Consider the following 5,710-nt stretch of genomic DNA (forward strand, 5'->3'; position numbering starts at 1 on the left):
GTCAACATATCACTAAAATTTCTGGCTTTGATCCAAACATTATTGTGGTCCCTTTGTCAAAAAATGAAGTTAAAACTGCCTTTTCTACATCTTTGTGCTGGCAGACTAATCTGGCTGAATTCACTGGCACTATTGATAATCATTTGCCTAAGTCAAAATTCTTTCAATTTCTGTGAAATACTTCCTGGATTCTACCAAAACTTACAAGTTCATCACCACTAGAGGCAGCTGTTACCCTTTTTACTGATAGATCCAGTAATGAAAAGGCAGGGTATGTAGGACCAAAAGATAAAGTCATTTCTACTCCATACACTTCTGCTCAAAAAGCCGAGTTGTTTGCTGTTATCTCTGCATTACAGGATTTTGATCAGCCTCTTAATATTGTCTCTGACTCAGCTTATGTAGTCCATGCCACTAAGGCAATAGAAACAGCTACCACCAAAAATATTACTGACACTAATCTATTTTCCTTGTTCTCTTTGTTACAAAAAAATGTCAGAAACTGAAACCACCCTTTTTTCATCACTCGCATTCGATTTCATACTAATTTCCCTGGACCTTTATCCAGTGGTAATCATAACGTTGATACTATAGTTTCTCTAGCCATTATAGATGTAGAACAATTTCATCAACTCACCCATACTAATGCCTCATTAGTGAGAGAATATTAAACATAAATATTCTCTCATTTGGAAACAAGCTAAACAAATTGTACAACACTGTTCTCAGTGTCAGGTTCTTGTCTTACCCACATAATCTCCCGGAGTTAATCCCCAAGGCCTTTCTCCTAATGCTGTTTGGCAAATGGATGTTACTCATGTTCCTTCTTTTGGAAAATTAGCTTATGTGCATGTCGCAGTTGACACCTTTTCCAGTTTCATCTGGGCTACCTGTCAAACTGGAGAAGCCACTTCTCACATTAAAAAACATATGTTTTCATGTTTTGTGGTTATGGCAATTACTAGTGAGCTCAAAACAGACAATGGTCCAGCCTATTGCAGTAAAGCTTTTAAAAAATGTCTTGATCAGTGGCATATTAAACATATTACTGGTATCCCTTATAACTCACAAAGCCAAGCTATTGTAGAAAGAACTAACAAAACTTTAAAATTACAATTACTTAAACAAAAAGAGGGGGATAAGGAGTTGTCTACCCCTCACATACAACTAAACTTGGCATTGCTCACATTAAATTTTCTAAATATTCCTAAATCTAGTTCTGTTACTGCTGCTGAAAAACATTTTTCTGGTAACTATCCCACGGTAAACCAAGGAAGGGAAGTATGGTGGAAAGATGTTTAATCTAATATATGGTCAAAAGATTCTGTTTTAACGTGGGGAAGAGGCTATGCTTGTGTTTCCCCATGTGAACATCAATCTCCTGTTTGGATTCCTGCTAGACACCTGAAATTGTGTCCTGAAGATGCATGCAACAACAAGACAGAGAAATTTGCTGGAAAAGATGCCACAGCAGGAAACAACTAACACATCCAATCGTCAAAAAGAAGAAAATGACCACGCTAACTCCTTTACAACAGATAATCCAGTCAATCATCCTGAACAACTTGTCTGCAGCGATCCAGGTCTGGCTCAACCTCTGCCTCCTCCTGATGACACTGATGCTTCTACCATCTGTCACCCCACAGACTGTTGAAAACCATACATATTGAGCCTATATTCCTTTTCCTCTTCTTATTCGAGCCATGACATGGATGGACGCCCCTATCGAGGTCTATGTTAATGATAGTATTTGGATGCCTGGTTCTGTAGATGATCGTTGTCCTGCCCAACCTTCAGAACAAAGAACCCCTTTAAATATCACTTTAGGTTTTAGGTATCCACCTTGTGCCTGGGACCCGCTAATGGATGTCTCTCATTAGATATTCAAACTTGGGCAGTTACACTACCATCTAGTCACTCTGTCCCTCTTTTAGGAAACTTGGTATCAGGGCTCTCATTAAAACCTCTAAGACGGATCAAAATAAGAATCACTGATTATATTCACACATCCCAATATAAGCCTTTAGGACCTGCGTGTCCCCTGAACTTGTCTTCAAATGCTGACAAATTAATATGGAAGGATTGTGTTAGTTCAGAAGGAACTGTGTTATTTAATTCTTCTCACTACACCATTGCTGATTGGGCTCCTAAAGGTCATATTACTAATGATTGCTCTCAAGGTGACAGAGATTATCAACATTTTCTCTATGATATTACTTATCAAAAAAGTAATGATAACCCTCCACTATTATATCGTATGTTTAACTCCTTTTTTCCTTTTAAGTGGAAAGGGGCAGGGGTTGCCTCTCCAAAGCCAAGGCTCGTTGTTCCCCACTTAGGACCTGAACATTCAGAATTATGGAGATTAACTATAGCTATGACTGGTTGAGACTTTGGGCTGGAGAAAGTGTTTTAAGTAAATCTACCTTGTCACCTCGAAAACTAAGACAACAGATTGATTTACACTGCTATTTCCACACAGCCAAAAATATCACCATGGCAGTCATCAAAAGGTCAATTCAAAGATGGGACAGTAAAGATTATGAGGACTTCTAGTGGGAGCTGGGTGAGGCCTGTGACTGCTGGCTTTTCCCGACTTCCCTGACAACCTGCATGACTCAGCAGAGGCAGCCATAATCCTCCTAAGTACACAACTCCAGTGACCTGGGAATCTTACCCCATCCCCACAGCAGCCACAGCAAGACCCGCCCAAGGAGAGTCTGAGCTCAGACACACCTAGCACTGCCCCCACCTGATGATCCTTCTCTGCCCACCCTGGTAGTGGAAGACAAAGGACATGTAATCTTGGAAGTTCTAGGGCCCTGCCCACGGCCGGTCCTTCTCCACACTACTACAGCTAATGCTTTCTGGAAAGCATCACCTCCTGGCAGGAGGTCAACCAGCACAAAAATAGAGCATTAAACCACTAAAGCTAAGAACACTCACGGAAGGTTCTTGCAACTTTCACCACCTCTACCGGCACAGGGGCTGTTATCCACAGTTGAGAGACTCATAGATGGTTCACACCACAGGACCCTGTGCAGAAACCCCCAGAACCAGCCAGGAGCTGGGTAGACTCGCTGGGTGGCTAGACCCAGAAGAGAGACAATAATCACTGCAGTTCAGCTCACAGAAAGCCACAACCACAGGAAAAGGGGGCGAGTACTACATCAAGGGAATACCCTGTGAGACAAAAAAATCTGAACAACAACCTTCAGCCCTAGACCTTCCCTCTGACAGAGCCTACCCAAATGGAAAGGAACCAGAAAAGCAATGCTGGTAATATGACAAAACAAGGCTCGTTACCACCCCCCCAAAATCACACTAGTTCAACAGCAATGGATCCAAACCAAGAAGAAATCCCTGACTTACCTGAAAAAGAATTCAGGAAGTTAGTTATTAAGCTAATAAAGGAGGCACCAGAGAAAGCAAAGCCCAATGCAAGGAAATCCAAAAAATGATACAAGAAGTGAAGGGAGAAATATTCAATAAAATAGGTAGTTTAATTTAAAAACAAAAATTCAGGAGACTTTGGACACACTTTTAGAAATGCAAAATGCTCTGGGAAGTCTCAGCAATAGAATTGAACAAGTAGGAGAAAGAAATTCAGAGCTCGAAGACAAGGTCTTCAAATTAACCCAATCCAACAAAGACAAAGAAAAAAGAATAAGGAAATATGATCAAAGCCTCCAAGAAGTTTGGGATTATGTTAAATGACCAAACCTAAGAATAATTGGTATTCATTAGGAGGAAGACAATTCTAAAAGCTTGGAAAAACATTTTGGGGAGATAATCAAGGAAAACTTCCCCAACCTTGCTAGAGACCTAGATTTGCAAACATACAAAGCACAAAGAACACCTGGAAAATTCATCACGAAAACATCTTCACCTAGGCAAATTGTTATCAGGTTATTCAAACTTAAGACCAAGGAAAGAATCTTAAGAGCTGTGAGACAGAAGCACCAGGTAACCTATAAAGGAAAACCTATCAGATTAACAGTAGACTTCTCAGCAGAAAGCCTACAAGCTAGAAGAGATTGGGGCCCTATCTTTAACCTCCTCAAACAAAACAATCTTCAGCCAAGAATTTTGTGTCCAGCAAAACTAGGCATCCTATATGAAGAAAAGATATAATTGTTTTCAGATAAATGCTGAGAGAATTTACCAAGCCACCACTACAAGAACTGCTAAAAAGGAGCTCTAAATCTTGAAAGAATCCTGGAAACACATCAAAACAGAATCACTTTAAAGCATAAAGCACACAGGACCTATAAAACAAAAATTCAAGTTAAAAAGCAAAAACAATGTCCAGGCACGGTGGCTCATGCCTGTAATCCCAGCACTTTGTGAGGCTGAGATGGGCGGATCACGAGGTCAGGAGATTGAGACCATCCTGGCTAACATGGTGAAACCCCGTCTCTACTAAAAATACAAAAATTAGCTGGGCATGGTGGAGGCGCCTGTAGTCCCAGCTACATGGGAGGCTGAGGCAGGAGAATGGAGTGAACCTGGGAGGCGGAGCTTGCAGTGAGTGGAGATCACGCCACTGCACTCCAGAGCCTGGGTGACAGAGTGAGACTCTGTCTCAAAAAAAAAAAAAAAAAAAAAAAAAAAAAAAAAAAAAAAAAAAAAAAAAGCAAAAACAAAAAACAAAGTACACAAGTAACAAAGAGCATGATGAATGCAATGGTACTTCACTCTTCAATACTAACATTCATAAATGGCCTAAATGCTCTACTGAAAAGATACAGAACTGCAGAATGGATAAGAACTCACCAACCAACTATCTGCTGCCTTCAGAAGACTCACCTAACACATAAGGACTCACATAAAGTTAAAGTAAAGGGGTGGAAAAAAGCATTTCATGCAAATGGACACCAAAATTAAGCAGGGGTAGCTATTCTTATATCAGACAAAACAAACTTTAAAGCAACAGTGGTTAAAAGAGACAAAGGGGGACATTATATAATGGTGGAAGGCCTTATCCACCAGGAAAATATCACAATCCTAAACATATATGCACCTAACACTGGACCTCCCAAATATATAAAACAATTACTAATAGACCTAAGAAATGAGATAGACGGTAACACAATAATAGCGGGAGACTTCAGTACTCCACTGATAGTACTAGACAGGTCATCAAGACAGAAAGTCAACAAAGAAACAATGGATTTAAACTATACCTTGGAACAAATGGACCTAACAGCTATCTACAGATCACTTCATCCAACAGCCACAGAATACACATTCTATTCAACAGCTCGTGGAACTTTCCCCAAGATAGACAATATGAAAGTCCATAAAATGAGCCTCAATAAATTTAAAAAAATTTGAAATTATATCAAGCACTTTCTCAGACCACAGTGGAATAGAACTGGAAATCAACTCCAAAGGGGACCCTCAAAGCCATGCAAATACATGGAAATTAAATAACCTGCTCCCGAATGAGCATTGGGTCAAAAATGAAATCAAGATGGAAATTAAAAAAATTTTCAGGACAGGTGCAGTGGCTCATGCCTGTAATCCCAGCACTTTGGGAGGTGGAGGCGGATCACCTGGGGTCAGGAGTTCTCAAGACCAGCTTGACCAACATGGTAAAACCCCATCTCTTCTAAAATACAAAATTAGCCAGGTGTGTGGCATGTGCCTGCATTCCCAGCTACTTGGGAGGCTGAGGCACGAGAATTGCTTGAACCTGGGAGTCAGA

The sequence above is a fragment of the Rhinopithecus bieti genome, unplaced genomic scaffold, assembly GCF_001698545.2.
Source record: "Rhinopithecus bieti isolate Rb0 unplaced genomic scaffold, ASM169854v2 scaffold_78306, whole genome shotgun sequence".
NCBI lineage: Eukaryota > Metazoa > Chordata > Mammalia > Primates > Cercopithecidae > Rhinopithecus > Rhinopithecus bieti.